A 17,801-nucleotide genomic window follows, 5' to 3' on the forward strand; every position below is an offset into this window, starting at 1 on the left:
CCGGTATATAAAAACCTTAAATAAAATAAACATACTGCCTTCCTCTCCCCCAGACTGGGCAGCAAGGTGATAATGTGGTATGGTGAGGGAGGGGGGGAGGAAGGATAAGCTGGGGCACAGGGTGATGACATTGGGGTGTCATCAAAAGGGTGAGCCAAGGATCAACTGCCTTTTTCAAAGCTGGCACTTGCCCACCCTGATAAGCATTTCATGTGCTTGGGATAGCATCTTAGTATGTTCTTTGCATGTCATGAGTTGGATAGTCTGCATGTTAGCTAGTTGTCACTAGTATATTGTACATATGATACTCTATATTACACAGGCTCTATTGTCATAGCTTGAGGAGGATGGATGGGCACCCCTGCCTGTTTTGAGGGTTTGAGACATGGTGCAGGGTTGCACCACAGTATGGAGATAGCCAGGCTAGCATCTTATGGCTAATGGCCAGGAGTCTGTACGCTTCAAGGGTGCAGCCCCCTTGCTTGGGGATAAGATGGGGAGCCTGATAAGTTGCTGCCTTGCTCTGTACACAGCGGGCGGTAGGGGGTAGCCCAGTTGGCTATATATGGATTGGCTCAGGTACAGATTGTTTAATAAAGCTGTGGCTTTTATATTCTACTTAATGCTGTGGCTTTTATATTCTACTTAATGCTTATGTCTTAATTGTGCAGATGTCTAGGCTAATGGGGAGAGGTAGTCAGGAAGGCAACAGTGTAGTGGCCGTTACAGTTATAGGTTTTTTCCTAGTCATTTAAATATTCTTAGACTGTACTTAGCACTAGGAGGGCAGAGCATAAGATTACATCTAGTACACATTAAACCCCTAGTCTCATGCAAGGTTTTTTTTATATTAAACTGGACCAGAGCCAAACACTACCTTGTATAGAGAGATGAATGTACAACATGACAGCCTAAAAATTACTACCTAAAGGACAAGGCTTCAGTATTGAATCAAGAGCTGATATGAAGTGGTATTTTCCAGTTCAAAGATCTACAATATTTGTTTAAATTTCTTTGCAAGTATAAAAACAATTACCATAACATGTTTATAAAATACTTTAAAGCATTAGAAAACAGTAAGAAAAAATCCTGTATAAAAAATGCTTTGACATTTAAAATAATCCATAAAGTGGGCACCATCAGAATTGAAAGGAGCAGCAAGTAGAAAGCTGGCAAGCTATCACTGTTTCCACAGGATCCAAGCACCATACCCAAGCTGTCTACCTTCCTCTTTGCCTATCATTCTTAAGGCACTTTTCTTTCACTACCAAGATACAGTTTACACGTTTCACTATAACTATTCTAGTCTTAAATCTTCCCTGCGTTCCCTCTGCAGCTGTCTCTGCCTTACCCGTTTACATAATGGAGTTTAGAAAGTGTTTTAAGTAGAAGTAGCTTTTGAAAACTTTACAGCAAGAACAAGAGGGAATTCATGAATTTTTCGTTTTAAAAACTATGGATAGTATTGTTCCCTAAATCGTAGCTTTAAACATCAAACTGCAGCTGTGGGAATCTTTAGTTTGTCCGCATATGAATCCTTTTCATGAAGGTCGTATAGAAAAGTGTTAAAATAAATAAATGTCACCACCAGGCGGTAACTGGTCTTATCACCAGTAATCTGCTAAATCATTCCTCTCACCCCCACAACAAGCCAGAGACAGGTCACCATCAGCTCATACCTTAAGAGCAAGAGATGAGCACCGTTGTCCTGCTACCTAGAACAGCTCGCTCTAACCAGCTTCCTCGCCAGAGCACAGTGTTCATTCTTCAGAATGAATGGGGGGAAAAAAAGTCTGCAATCCTAGCAGCTTGCTTCGCTTAAGCTTAAATTCGCAATATGATGGGCTGCTAGATGTTTGCCATGAGCTCGGCTCGGTGTAACTCAGTCGATGGTGCAGCTTATGAAATGAGCAAAGACAAAAATGCAGCTCAACTCAGAGGACTGCGGAGAAAAAGCAGCAATGCAAGCACCCAAAACTCCAGCACAAGACAGTGGCCTCTACACTACACAACCCTCCTGCAAAGAGATCGCGTTCCCGGCCCCGCCCCAAAAGTTTCTAAAGATGTAGAAGTCTTGTTTGGAACTTGTGTACAAGACAGAAAAAAAAAACAAAACCCATGCAGGATGCATGAATGAAGACAAAACTCTCGTACAGAGCCTGTCTCAGGGCTTTAGGATAGGCGCTTTTATATTTGAGAAATGCTGCCAAGGGCACAACAGTCACCAGTTCTTTCAAACGAGAACGTAAACCAGATGGGGAGCGGAGACCCCACCGTGCGGAGAGAGCATCGCTCCACCACCACCAAGGGTTAATCGGTGGCCTTTGTTTCCGAAATTTCTAGCAAAACACAAGCCTTATTTCAGGCTGGGGGGGGAAATAGCGGCTTTCATTCCGAGCCAAAGCAGATACTGGGCCTAGCCTCCCACAGAAGGTCCACCCGGGTCCAAATCAAACCAGCCAGACACCGGCTCAGGTTCTACATCCGCAAGGTAAGGGACAACCTCCCCCCTCCAAACAAAAACACCCACTAGGGATTACCAGTCCTCTCTTACCTGCGTCGGCGTCTCCTCTTGCAACCTAGACCTGAACCGGCGAAGAAAAAGCAAAGCTGCACGCTCCAGGCTCGGCGCTCCACATCCACTCCACCAGCGTCGCACAGCCTTCCCACCGCGGGAGATGATCGAGGCACGCTCCTGACGTCACAAGACGTGCCGGGAGGCAGCCAATCCACGTGGGCAGAGGGCAGGGCCAGAGCCCGGAAGCCCTATTTAAAACCAGCGCGGCGCTACCCGCCTCAGGACTGCCCCTACGGTGTCTGTTTTGTCAGCGGTTTCCTTTCTTCCGAGTTAATTAGCTGCAGTGTTGCCAGATGCCAAAAGGTTTTAGAGCCCAACCGCTTACAAAATGTAGCCCAAAGTTAGCCCAAAACCAAAGAGCTGTACAAAATAATTTGTATTATGCAAGATTGTATACAAATTCCTGCATTGCGTGCAAATTGTCAAAATAACAATGTATAAAATAAAAATGCTACAAATTCCTAAAATTCGAGGTTGACGTGGTGGCACGGTCCATATCCTGCCCAGAAAAAAAGTAGGCCAGAAAGGCAGATAGATACCACAAAGAGAAAGGCTAATCCTGGTAATAAGGAACCTAGAAATACAGCTGTGAGAGAAAGAACAAAGAAAATAAAGACAGGAAGGACCACCACAAAAAGGCTGAGGCAGATCTCTAGAAAGAAGGGATGGTCAAATTCTACAATCCCACCCTGATTACCTCATTAAATAAGGTGGGGGTCCATAAGTTAAATAAAAAAAACCAAAACAAGGCACTTTCACTGCCTGCATGGACTGCAAACTACAAGTCAATGTTCAAAAGCCATTTAGACAGATAACAGTTATCTGTCTAAATGGCATACCCAACTACATTTAACCTTTATCCAGCTAAATTCTAACCAGGTAACTAGTTAAAAAGACAGAGTTTCAGGGGCATTCTGGGGAAGGGCTGAGATACTTAGAGAATAGCCACTGCCATTAGCAATGGTTACATGGAATAGACTTAGTTTTTGGGTACTTGCCAGGTTCTTATGGCCTGGATTGGCCACTGTTGAAAACAGGATGCTGGGCTTGATGGACCCTTGGTCTGACCCAGTATGGCATTTTCTTATGTTCTTATGTTCTTATCCAGCTAACTTAGCCCAATATCTGGTATATCCGGTCTAAAGTTATCTAGCCTTGGATGGGCTGGGGAAATGAGAATTGAGATGAAAGGAGAGATTGAGAGTGCACTGTATGTGGAAGAGGACAAGAAGTGAATGAGTGTGCATGTATGGGTGTGTGTGGAAAAGGGAGAGGAGTGAGTGTGCATATGTGTGTGGAAGAAGGAGAGAAGTGAATGCATGTAGTTGTGAGGAAGGAGAGAAGTGAGTAAATGCATGTATGCGTAAGAATACATGTATGTATGTTGAAGAGAGGGAGAAGTAAGTGTGTGTGTGTGAAAAAGGAAGAGGAGAGAGTGTGCTTGTATGTGTATAACAGAGGGAAAGAAGTGTGTGTATGTGAGAAAGTGCATGTGTGGGGATGAGAGAAATGAGTTAGTGTGTGAGAATGAGCATGTATGTGTGAGTGAACATGAGTGTGCTAGTGTGAGAGAATGTGTGCGCATGCTGCTACTGCACCCTTATTCTCTCCCCCACCAACAATCTTAGTGTGACAGGAAATCAAAAGTTCCCTGGTATGGGCCAGTGGACACTGCACAGAAATGCTCCACCTTCACACAGGCGTGTACCATGGCCTTAAACAGGGCCCCACACTAAGAGTTTGCCCTCAGTCAGTTTCTCCTGCCTTGAGCTCCACACTGCTTCTTTGGCAATGGACAGGAGATAGCTGACCAGGGCATCCCTCGCATGCAGGGAGCCCTTTCTGGCCACGTCCCCATATATAAGGAGGTGAGGGGTGAAATTTAACCAAAAGCCTTTAAAGTGGAGAAAGTCCCAGGTGGGGAAGACCTTCCTCCTTTCCACAAAAAAGACATGAAGGGTCTGCCTAGAATGCACATGTTAAAGACCTGCCGGAGGCCATGACTCCGTGCAACAGCCTCCAGCCGTGGTCCCCGACATACCTGGGAGTCAATCCAGTGTAGTGGGAACCCCCCTCATTCCCCCCCAGTCCTAATACTTCCCACCAGGGTGTGACGGGACGGGAGCCAAGGGTGAGGCAGTGCACTGTGTGGGCGACCAGTAGGAACAGTTTCTTCCATATCATGGTCAGAAGACCACTAGGGGCATCTCCCACAGCCTGCTAAGACTGCGGGCCCGAAGACACTGAGCCTGAGAGGGCCCGTTGTCTGGAAGCCTAGGCCCTATAAGCAGGGCCAGGGGCACAGGGGGTGCAGATGGGCGGGGACACCCGGCCCATGGAGCCCTCTCAAGTAGAGCAGACGTCACTTTCTGGATGGCCCTGGGAGCCCAATCAATAAGGTGATAGGGACCTCTAGTAGATCTCCAACCTTGGTCACCTGGGCTGCGACAAGCTGGCATCTCATAGACAGTTCTTCCAGCCCCTCTAAATCCAGAATAGGACCCAATCCATATTAGCCAGGTCTCTGGTCACACCCAGAAGGTTCCAGGCTCTTAGCACTTCACAGTAGAGTCCCAGCTGCTTTGAGAGAAAGGGGCAAATTATCTCGTGTCTACAACAAACAGCTGCCAGTCATACAGCAAGCTGCCCACCTAGCTGAAAAAGTAGGCCGCCAGGGTACAGCATCACAGAGTGGAGTCTGCATATAGAAATCTCTGCAGGACCTGGAGGCAGAAGGTGTGCACCTGACTCCTCAGGCACATGGGCTCATATCCGCCCTCTCTAAAGGGGGAGAGTTAGGACACCCACAGAGACCCAGTGCTTTCTGCCCCCCTCCCCCCAGAAAAAAACCCAGCAGCTTTCTCTGGGTGTGGGCAAGAAACTCCTGAGTTGGGTTCAAAGCGGCAAAGCAGTACCACAATATGCTGTTCACCAGCTAGTTCACCACAAAGGCCCAACTGTGGTAGGACACCAGTTGCAGCATTCCCCTCCCCAAGCTCGAGTCAGCTGACAGAGCCTGCAGTTTCCGTGATGGAAAAGTGGAATCCTAGGAACCTAAGGGTCTTCCTGCCCCACGACAGGTCAGGAAGAGCATTCGCCCTCTGTGGTCCTAACAAAAGACCGAAGCACTTGGCCATTTGATTTTGGCCGAGGATGCCACTGAGTAGACCTGCTGGCAGTCCTGCAACCTCTCCAAATCAGCCAGGTCCTGAGCCACAAGAAGCACATTGTTATGATTGGTGTATGTGTGGACCCTTGGCCTGAGGTGCGAGTTGTTACAGCCTGAGGGGAGGAGCCCCACAGGTCCGCACCGTCAGGAGGCGAGGTGTTGGAGTACAGGAAGGCTCTGTGCACAGTCGTGGGGGGAACCCCAGGGACCAGGTGATGACCCCCGTAGGGTAGTAGACTGTAAACAGTACTTGGAGAGTCTGAGGAGAGAGAGGGCACCAGGCAGACCACAGGACGGTTGGAGCTGGGACAGCCAAGCAGGAGGTGCTCCGGTAGGACAGCCCCGAGAGGCGGAGCTGCAGCATAGTGGGCGTAGACAAGAGAGTGAAGGCAAACCCGCAATGTGGGGAAGCCCGAGCCCAAGAGCAGTAGCTGACATAGACAGGTAGCTGGTGACCGGAGGTGACTGGCTGAGCCGTGGAGAGGAGGATCCGCGGAGTGAGATTGCTGTCAATGGTAGAATATCCAGGAGCAAGCCCCGAGGAGCGGGAAAGCTCAGGGTGATGTCAGGATTGATGAGTGCGGCCTGAGGAGTGGGGAGCACGAACAGTCTTTGAAATAATATGGCGCAACACCGAGAAGCAGGGAAGGCCAGCTGAGGATTCACAAGACACTGCAATAGTTCCCAGGGAGAGCTGAGAGATAGAGCAGGTAGCCAGTTAGGATCCAGGAGGCACGGGGCCAGCCCGAGGAGCAGGGTTGGCCAGGGTGCAAGTCCCCAAAGCGCACACTGACCCCCGAGGAGCGGGTTTCAGACAAGGTCTACGTTGCAATCAGGAATGTCATCTCAGGAACATTTATTTATATTCATCTTAATTCCATCCCCTATAATGGCCCTCCCTTTTCCTTGGTCCTCCCCCTTTTTACTTTTTCTGTTGTTAATGTTCAATCCGGGTTCCACTGTAAAGCAAATCTGCTGTTATGTTTCATTGTAAATCGATATGATGTATCCAACGAATGTCGGTATAGTAAAAACTATATATAAATAAAAAAATAAAAAAATAAATAAGAGGCAGGCAAGGACTCGTATGGAACTTGTTGCCAAGTCGGCTTGCTGGGGGCAAAGCAGGAGCTTAAATACAAGCGTCCAATGACATCATCAAACAGGGACACCCTTGAGGTTCCTGCCGAAGCAGCTTCAAAGGCGCGCAAATTACCATCATTTTTGACTACTGGTATGAAGCTCATAAGAGACACTTAGTCAAATCCTCTATGGGATGTATAGTTATCTAGGGATTGAGTGAGTCAAGCTACCCCTATCGAGGGTATGCAGTAGTGGATGTAGAATTCCCAGAAAATGTGACAGGGCTCCAAAAAAACATTACGGCCCTTCACTCATCCATAGTACAACAACTTCTGACAAGGGCTGAATTTCTAACTTGAAAATGTTAAGTTTCCACACATTCCCCTTCTCTCTCTTCAAGGTTCTTCATTGTATGCACACACAAATGAATACGGTTACATAACATATCGTGCAACATTATCCCCCACCCTGCTTTCTCCTAGTGAGAGCAGCAGGCAATTCCTTTATCTTCAACAGTATCTTTCAGTGGAAATGAAAGCAGAGGGAAAAAATGTCCTAGCCCTGCTAGCACCTGCACTGTTAGCTGATCGAAAGTCCTTCTACTCCCTGCCTGCCTGAAGAAAAAAAAACAAGAGCATTCTGCATCATTTGAGCAATTTATTCAATTGTCGTTTAGTTGCTGGATAAACTTGGACTACAAAAAAATAAAAATAGCACAAGAAAATAAGTCTCTCTCTTTTTTTCCCCTACCTCCTTTCTGTCCCCTCTTCACCTATATAAGACAAAGAGCTTGGTTTGCAATCAAAACACCAAGAAAATAACTGGAAAGAAAAAACTCAATGAAAAATGCACCTTCAACTTTGAAAATGTCTTTGAATTAGTGTTTCTTTCCTCTGCAGCCTGCTGGTGAGTCTGGCAATGTATCTCTTGCAATTTCTCAGCGTACACGTTGTTTGCCTTCTCCTCCTCAAGATGATGACCTAGTCCCTCCTGGAGGGGCCTCTGGCTTTGGCAAGGTTATGAAGAATGCCCCAGACTAGACAGATCTCACAGACCTTGGTAGGGTTATAAAGTAGACATGCCCCAGATCTGTCTCTGGAACGCTGTGGCATTCACTAACAGGTTCCTGCAAAGAAAACCGACAAACCAGACCAAGTACAGGTAACAGGCAAACAAACCTCTAGGCAAAGACTATGATTTCCATGACTGCCTCCGGCCCCCGCCTCTCTTCCTAACCTGCTTCAGTGAGAGAACTCAGCCGCCAAACGTCAAGTCAAACTTGAATGAGCAGGTTTGAATTTGGCATGAAAATTAGCTGTATAAAAGGGTTTGCAGTCTTAATAACATTCCCATTTACATTCTTTTTAAAATAGCAAAGTATGCACGAAAATGCTAACCACGCTCCAACACACCTCAAACATGCTCACTTTGTTCACATGTGGTTTTGCTTGCAAAAATGAGTATACATGCATGCGATTCCCTTTTTTATTTAAATGGGTGTGCATGTGTATGCTATACATATGCACATATATGCTGTTTTTTCACATGTAAATCCTTTGAAAAGTACTTCCAAAGCTTCTTGTTTGTTTGTGGTGTGTCTGCCTTGACTATATCGTATGCACCAAGTAGGACTGTCCACTATGGAGGCAATTTTCAAACTGTCCACATTGGTGCAAAGTTGGCACATAGTTTTACCCATGGCCTTTGCATCAGTTTTGAAAATTGCCTAAGGAAAAAATACCCAGAGAGATTTGCACCTGCTTTTTCTGTGGATACCTCTCCCAACCAATACTACATGCAGAATTTTGAAAATCCAAATTAATGAATTTAATTTTTCTTCCCAGTCCTAACTCTGCCCAGGAATGCCTCTACTTCAGTGCCGGTAAAGAGATGCACATTCAACTGTGCTCATTCATTTACCCACATACAGCGTAGAAGTCTTCATTCAAGAGATTTATATAGGTAAAACACTTTCTATCCGCAGAAATTCCTGTGAAAATAACCCTCCCTATGTGTCTACAGCACTGCATCGATCTAGGCTATATACAAATCATAATGGGGGTAGATATTTAAAAAAAAAAAAAAAAAAAAAAAGGTAAATGGTGTGTCTCGAAGGTTGGGAGGTCTGCAATCACTCTAGGAAAGTCCCAAAGATGAAAAATATTATTTATTTAAAGGAAAGAGAGTTTCCAGTCCAAGTTACAATGAATGTGTAACTAACATGAGTTAACGTGCAACTCTGTCTCCCAACACGGGACTGTGTTTCGCTAAAGCTGCATTGGGAGGAACAAATAGGCACATGTCTAAAAGGAATCAAAATGCAAATTCATGTAAAGTAGATAGTACAGTTCAAATAAATAAATAAAGCAAGCCAAAAACAGCAGAGGAGTCCTGAATGTAAGACGACAAAGAAAAACAAATGCAGGTTATACAGACATATTTTAGCCTGGGCTGAATTACAAAGCAGTGTTTATAAAAAAGGCTGAAAAGGATAAAAAATAACAATGAAGAGAGGTAGAAAATGCATACGGTATAGTAACACAGAAACTTTACATACTCAAGGGCGGTAACAATCATTGTAAGAAGGTACAGGGAAAAAATATCACTGTGAATAAAATAAGTAGTTATATAAAATATAGCTGTATTTATTTCCACTGCATTTTCTATAGAGGAGAAGGAAAAGATCTGAAAGCCCTCAGAGGGATTTGCATGTACAAGGAACAGAGTGAATTTCTTTGTGACTGAAAAACCAGGGCAAGTTGGCTATACCTGTTGAATTGGAGTCAGGTGATCATTTGAGGCAGGACAGATTGCTGAATGGAAGTTTCCTGGTCAGGATTTCATAAAACAAACCTGTTTAAAAGTGGTTTTATGGCAGACATGAACACAAGATTTGCCATATTGGGTGAGACCAAAGGTCCATTAAGCCCAGTATCCTGTTTCCAACAACGGCCAGTCCAGGTCAAAAGTAGCTGGCAGGATCCCAAAAGGTTGATAAATTCCATGCTGCTTATCCCAGGAACAAGCGGTGGATTTCCCCAAGTCCACCTTAATAATGGATTATGGAATCTTCTTCCAGGAACTTATTTCAATCTTTTTGTTTTTAAACCCAACTACACTAACAGCTTTCACCACCTCCTCTGACAACAAATTCCAGTTTAAATGTGCATTAAGTAAAAACATATTTTCTCCTATCTGTACTGCTAATGAAGCAGTACAGCAGTGGGCCTGTTACTGAGGTTTTCACTGTGGCCTTTTCTCATAAAAATTACAGAAAGAAGGAAGTAAATAAGATAATCCCAAAATTATACAGCATCTATCACAAAAGTTATTTAATTTTAAAAATAGCAGGAGAAGCCAGGCATTTTCTATTCATACATACAAACACCATAGTGAGCAAGAAAAGAAAATTAAGATATAAAACTAAACTGATAACCAATTTCACTGCATTTACTGATTTCCTAAAGTCTGGCAGTCACTCATTACCCTACTGACTTCTTTTACTTGAAAGCATGGTCGTTTTCCTTCCTTCTCTTCTCTTACTGGTGTTTGAATACAGCTACCTATTTGTCCGATGTGAGGAACAGTCAACTTGGCAATGCAAGTTTAGAGAGATAGTCAGGTTCCTGTTACATCATCTCAGAAAAGATCTGAAATTGTACTAAATTTACCAGTAATTGAAACGCTACCCAGAACTTTCCCTGCCAGCCCCAGATGGAGTGCTCTTTCTGTTTGCCCCTGCCTATTTTGTGTTAATTGAGTTGAACAATTCAGCTCCAATTACTAGCCTTGTGCTGGAAGGGCATTGGAGAAGCCAGCAGCTGGTTTTCATAGTAGCCTATTACCACAAAGTAGCCCGAATTGGAAATGACAGCTCTCTCTGGCTCAGGAGGGGGGTGCAAAATAGAGAGAGAATTTTCATTGATTTTTTTTTTCTTTCCAGATATTTTCTTGGTGTTTTGATTGCAAACCAAGCTCTTTGTCTTATATAGGTGAAGAGGGGACAGAAAGGAGGTAGGGGAAAAAAAGAGAGAGACTTATTTTTTTTTTGTGCCAATTTAATTTTTTTGTAGTCCAAGTTTATCCAGCAACTAAACGACAATTGAATAAATTGCTCAAATGATGCAGAATGCTCTTTTTTTTTTTTCTTCAGGCAGGCAGGGGGTAGAAGGACTTTCGATCAGCTAACAGTGCAGGTGCTAGCAGGGCTAGGACATTTTTTCCCTCTGCTTTCATTTCCACTGAAAGACACTGTTGAAGATAAAGGAATTGCCTGCTGCTCTCCCTAGGAGAAAGCAGGGTGGGGGATAATGTTGCACGATATGTTATGTAACCGTATTCATTTGTGTGTGCATACAATGAAGAACCTCGAAGAGAGAGAAGGGGAATGTGTGGAAACTTAACATTTTCAAGTTAGAAATTCAGCCCTTTACTACACTGAAAAGGCTCCTAAGAGAAGGTCTAGGATTTTCTGATGATGATATGCCATCTATTAATTTTTGTAGATTCCTGAATAGATAGGTACAGCCGCAGTATCAACTATTCCAATAAATCTAACCAGCTTCTTAGAGAATTCTGATACGGATGTATTAGAAAGAAATACTTTGCTAGTTGCGTTTTATTTCTGTGCAAGACCTAAATAATGTGATGCGTAGTTTCTTTAGAAAGTTTCCTTGAGTGTTTTATGGTCAAGCAATAAGAATATATCCTGACTTTGCACAGATAACACAAATTAGGAGGAGAGAATTTTTGTCCTTAAGGCAGGATGATGTTTCTCTGGAATATGCGTTCACACTTCGCTATCCCTGTAAGTGCATTCTTAAAAAAGGGGATGACTGTTTTATATTTTTCCAGGTAGAACAGCTTCGCCAATTTGTAGGCTCGTAGGCCTACCACTTCTTCCCCATTGATTCAATAAGGGTAACTAAATGTAATAGCTCTGGTATGTAACCTATGTTAATGCCGTATGTATGTAATAGATTCCTGTAACCCTCTCACTTAGTTTTCACTTGCCTCTTCTTTTATTTACTTCAAGTGTAATATTTAAGTTGTTAAAATGTAGAATGGTAAATATTTTTATTTCCTCTATTTTTTTTTTTTCTCAAAAGTGTCCTTTTGTTAAGGAAGTATAGTTTGGATGTAGTTAATAACTATTCTTTTTGGATTAATACTGTGGTCACAATAGAGGTTTCTGTTATATCCAATTGTGATAATTCTACCTATATAAAATTGTTTTCTTTGTAAAATATGAAAATGATAAAGAATTAAAAAAAAAAAAAAAAAAGAAATTCAGCCCTTGTCAGACGTTGTTGTACTATGGATGAGTGAAGGGCTGTATTATCACACTTCAGGGACTGAAAGGCTACAACCACTAGGTCAGATGAAATAGAGGCAGGAAAACAGTGAACAACTCTATGGAAAATGAAGGTCATGATCCTTTGTTACAATAACTGAGTAAGAAGAAAATGATCCTTAATATATAGCATTGCAGTGATGGACTCAAAGGAATTACTGCTCCTAGCTCTGAGAAAAGCCATCTCCATGATAAGGCTTGTCAGTGACTGGCTCGGAGGGAAATGCCCCCCATGGAAAAGCGTTAGTTACTGGATTTGGGTAAATCCTCCACATAACGCAACATTATGCTGATGACTGCAGACACAGAGGCTACGAGTGTGAGATTCCTTTTAAAGACATTCCTCACCTCACTGCACTCAAGTTTGACTTTCTTCAGGAATTTTGGAAGGTCTACATGTATTTAGAAATTTCACAAAAGACTTTTTCCCATTCTGTGTCTAAGGGGAAAAAGTTTGGCGGGAGGAGGAGGTCACTAGCGAGCCGTCACCAGGATGGAGCTTAGTCCCTCGACTTCCACTACTCCTTACCATTATAGTTTAACTTTACAAGTTCCAAGAAGAGATACATTGGAGCTTAATAATGAATCTGTTAAAGGCTAATAGCATGCATTTAATTATCTGCACCTGAATTTGCCCTACAAATGAAAAACTGCCTTGGGGATCTGAGCTGTCCCAATGTCCAGTGGTGAATGTGCCTTGCACGTAGAGGAGGACTGGGTCTGTCACCACGTCTCCAGCTTCCTCTTCCCGGGGAGCTGTATGTTTATTCCTGATAGCACTGGGTTTGAAGAGGGATCTGTGCTATCCTACCAGTTGTGTGAGTGATTATTCCATGTATCCTGCAGAGAGGCAACTCAGTAAGAGATGAACAAGGAGAGCTGAAGCACCAGAACCAAACTAACTCACAGTAAACCAGATGGCCATGTGGCTTGATACAAGCCTACAAGATGTACGTGGCCTTTGAGTTCTAGGCCCTGTTTTTAGTGAGGTTTAGCAGAATCGGGTTGATGTGATGAATTGCGCAGGCAGGAAAATTTGCGTTACTCACGCCTAAGGGCCCTCTGGTAGTAAAATATATTACATATCTATATCTTTCTCTGTGTAGGTGTAAATCAAGAACTTATTCAAATATCTGCTCAAGAGGGAGAACATTTTATTTTATATATCTTGAAAAAAAAGTTAAAAAGGGGAAAAGAGAGGCATGGTGTATAAGAAGCAGGCTGAAATTTGCTCTCTCCATGTTCAAAATGAACTATTATGCAAACAGTTTCAATAATGTAAGTAAAGAGGAATAAACAAGAGACCTGAGAAAATGTAGGAAGAGTATAGATTAGTGTAAGGAAAACTAAATCAACATACTTGGGAACTCTCAGGATTTGGCTCGGAGACTCTGGAATTCTGCATGAATTGCCAGGTCTATGAGCCAACAAAGTCCCAGTGCTCCCCCTCCTTTTTGCCCATATAGCCCTGGGGAAAAAAAATGTGCCGGCGCCGTGCAGGCAGACAAGAGGAGGTGCATTGGGCCATGCAGAGAAGAGGAGCAGCATCAATCTCTGTGGCAGGGCCATCGCAGATTATATTTCACAGAGGCTCAAGAAATCAGGGCCACCACAAAGCCCATCTTGCAGCGGCCTGAGAGGAGGAGGCCTGGCATTAGGGCTGCCATGGAGGCCCAAGAAGAGGAGGTCCGGGGGCTTGGGGGAAGCTGAAGCCCTGATAGAGTGTGTTTGTATGTGAAAGAATGAACATAATCTAGGATATGCCAGACTGGGTCAGACCAAAGGTTCATCAAACCCAGTATCCTGTTTCCAACAGTGGCCAATGTTAGTCACAAGTACCTACCAAATTCCCCAACATTAAATAGATCCCATGCTTCTAATGCCGGCAACAAGCAGTAACTATTCCCTATTGATTGATAGCAGTTTATGGACTTCTCCTCCAGGAATGTATCCAAACCTTTTTTATTAAACCCAGCTACACTAACTGCCTTTACCACATCCTCTGGCAATGAATTCCAGAGCTTAATTGTGCATTGAGTAAAAAATCATTTTCTCTAATTTGTTTTAAATGTGCTACTTGCTAACTTCATGGAGTGCTCCCTAGTCCTTGTATTATCTGAAAGAGTAGATAACCGATTCACATTTACCCGTTCAAGTAGACCTCTATCATATCCCCCTCAGCTGTCTCATCTCCGAGCTGAACAGCCTTAATCTCTTTAGTCTTTCTTCATAGGGGAACAATTCCATGCCCTTTATCATTTTGGTCGTCCTTCTTTGTATTTTCTCCAGTGCAACTATATCTTTTTTGATATGTGGTGACCAGAATTGCACACAGTATTCAAGGTGCGATCTCACCATGAAGAGATACAGAGGCATTATGACATCCTCCATTTTATTTGCCATTCCCTTCCTAATAATTCCTAATATTATTTGTTTGCTTTTTTGACCACTACAGGATACTGAGCTGACGATTTTGATGTAATTCCAACTATGACACCCAGATCTTTTTACTGGGTGGTAACTCTTAATATGGAACCTAATATCATGTAACTACAGCATGGGTTATTTTTCCCTATATGCATCACCTTGCACTTGTCTACATTATATTTCATCTGCCATATGGATGCCCAATCTTTCAGTCTAGCAAGGTTCTCTTGCAATTTATCACAGTCCACTTGCGATTTAAATACTCTGAATAATTTTGTGTCTTCTGCAAATTTGATCACCTCACTGGTTGTACCCCTTTCTAGATCATTTATAAATATATTTAAAAAGCACCGATCCAAGTTCATATCTCTGAGGCACTCCACTGTTTACCTTTTTCCATTGTGAAAACAGACCTTTTAATCCTAGTTCCTATTTTCTGTCTTTTAACCAGTTTGCAATCCACAAAAGGACATTGCCTTCTATCTCATGACTTTTTAGCTTTCTTAGAAGTCTCTCATGAGGGACTTTGTTAAACACCTTCTGAAATTCCAAATACACCACATCTACCAGTTCACCTTTATCCGCATGTTTATTCATCCCGTCAAAAAAATGTATCAGATTTGTGAGGCAAGCTTCTGTGTGTGCGAGAGTGAGTTCAGAGTATGTGTGAGTGAGGTACAGTATGTAAGAGTGAAAGCCTATGTGTGAGAGAGAGAGGGGGGGGGGGGAGAAGCAGCATGTGAGACTGAGAGACAGCATATGAGAGTGAGAGCCTAAGTGTGTGTGAGAAAGAAACAGCATGTGAGAGAGCATGTATGTGTGTGTGTGTGAGAGAGAAATCATGAGAGAATGAGAGCCTGTGTTGAGTGAGAGGAAAAATATGACACAGCAAGAAAGATTGAGAGCCTATATGTGTGTTTGAGAGAGCTGATATCAAGGGAAGCCAGAGGCTGCAGATCTGCCAGCTTTGTTGAGCCTCTTCAGTAGCTGCGGCAACAGCAGCACTTAATCCAGCCCAATGGTAGTAGAGGGGGAAATCCTCTGCAGTGGTGAAAGTGTAGCTGAAGGACACATTGGTGCAGGTGGTGAACCCAGTGGAGGATGAGACCCCATAATGGGTAGTGGTGAATCCAGTGTAAACCTCTTTCTGAGCTGATGGAAGGGCAGCATTCAGGGTGGTGGTGGTGTTGCTGCTGCAAATGCTTGGGGAGATTTCATCCAGGGTGGTGTTGGAAGGCAGTATTGATGCTGCTGGAAATGCTTGGGCTGCATCCAGAGGACCATTGGCTGCCATACTAGTTGCAGTTAGCAAGCTTAAGCTAGCATCTGCTTCAGCTCTTTATTCTTATAGGATCCTCCTACTTCACCCAGCACAAGATAAAATTTCAGCAGGGTGTGATTTTTTGACATGTGTTCTTTGATATTCTGCATTGCCTATGAGAATTTCTGAAAGCATTAGAATATATTGGTCAACTTTATCATTGAACTCTTGCTTTTCAAATAAAAACCTGTAAATTGCCTATACAAGAAATCGTAGTATCAAAGAATACATTTATCCCTGTACTCTTTCAAGTGACTCTGAACCATCTTTTCAAACCTTATCCAGAGAAATACTGAGTGGTCATCACAAATGTGGACACTGTTCAGTTTGTCCTGGTAGTTCACTGATTTAATGTTTAACTAATCCTATTGATGGGCGGAGATATGATTTGCATCATTTTAGCACTTGTTCTACTTTATATATAATATACTGCCTGTGTCAGAAGTTATATGTTGGGAAAACTAAACGCGCACACTGTACCCAATTGATGGAGCATCATAGCAATGTGCAGTTGAGAAAAATGGAGGTACCACTTGTTGCACATGATATGGAATTCAAGCATAATTTTGAGTTGTTGCAATGTTTTGTGATTGATCACATTAAACCATTTGATTGTGATGGAGACAGAGATGGATGTCTCACCTAGATTCAGGAATATCAGAAGGGTTTGAATGTTAACCCAGAATGGAATTTCTTTTTGTAAAATCTTTATAATTTCCAATTAAGTAAGTGGTTGTATTTAAGATCTTTGAGTATTTGTAGGAGAATACAAGAAATCCATTATTCATATTCATCAGTGATTTGATTATTTTTTAATTTTGGATCGTGAAATGTGAACAATTGTGTAACATTTGGCCAGCCACGGAAGGGCCCCGTGACCGACCCACCGCCCTCACCCCCAGGAGCTGCCAACCTGCCTGATGCCAAGATATCCCCCATCACGACGGGGCCGCCGCCATCCTATCTCCCCTGTTGGACCCTTAGACACACCCACAGTGAACACCAGAAGATAAAGGTCCCATGGCGGGAAAGCAGCTGAGGTGCCGATAGATGACGTCAGTGCCAGCTAGGGATTTAAATCCCAGTCACGCTTCCAGCTAGCAACTCAGCAACAGATCTCCTGCCTAGCCTGCAGTGCGTGTTGTTCTCCATGTCTCCTGATTACCCTGCTTTGTGACTTGCCCTACCTGTCTCTCTGCTTTTGCCTTGCCCTAGCCTTGCCTTAGCCTAGATGTGTCCTAGTCCTCATCCTGTCCGTTCTCTTGCCTTGTTTGTGCTCCACTGGTCTCCCCTGTCTGGTCTGGTCCACCCTGCCTTGCCCAGTCCCTAGTGTCATATTCATCTTGACCTGATCACCTGGTATTGACATTTGCTATGGACCCTGACTACTCCTTGCTCACTGCCTGCACTGACCTTTGGCCTGAACTGGTAACTATCTGATCGCTGCCTGCCCTTACCTTAGCCCATCTCTGGACACTCTCTCCCTGACCACCCTCAGGGACATTCGCCTAAGTTCTGCCAGCCCCTGGAATTCAAGGGCTCAACCTGCGGGGAATGGGGCTAGTATATGTGAAGATCCAGTTGAGTCCCAGAAATGGGCATGTTTGTCGGCTTGGCCTAGTAGGTTCACCTACTAAGCTGCATCAACCATGCCACAGTCTAAGGGCTCACACCTGCAACATATTACCGAGGCCATGAGCTTGGGAGACCTGCCCTCAGTTCAGGCCATACCTGGTTTGGCCCACTGAGTCCAGCAGCAACAAGAACAGCTCAACCAAATAACTGGCTTGCTCCAGGGCTTTGCCATATGCATGGATTCAATCCAGGCCCAAATGTACATACCACCATCAGCCCTGGTGGCAGCTACTTT

The 17,801-nt window shown here is 43.8% G+C and overlaps 1 protein-coding gene across 1 annotated transcript in view; it reads right to left on the bottom strand.

Annotated features, from left to right (window-relative positions):
* The window catches only part of LOC115097278 (LIM domain transcription factor LMO4-A), a 41,013-nt gene extending 38,253 nt beyond the window's left edge, over positions 1 to 2,760 (bottom strand). The window contains exon 1 of the mRNA XM_029612953.1: positions 2,555 to 2,760. The gene's annotated coding sequence lies outside the window, so the exon portion shown is untranslated. The remainder of the gene's footprint in view (positions 1 to 2,554) is intronic.
* Between the last annotated feature and the right edge of the window lie 15,041 nt (positions 2,761 to 17,801).

The sequence above is a fragment of the Rhinatrema bivittatum genome, chromosome 8 (assembly GCF_901001135.1).
Source record: "Rhinatrema bivittatum chromosome 8, aRhiBiv1.1, whole genome shotgun sequence".
Lineage (NCBI taxonomy): Eukaryota > Metazoa > Chordata > Amphibia > Gymnophiona > Rhinatrematidae > Rhinatrema > Rhinatrema bivittatum.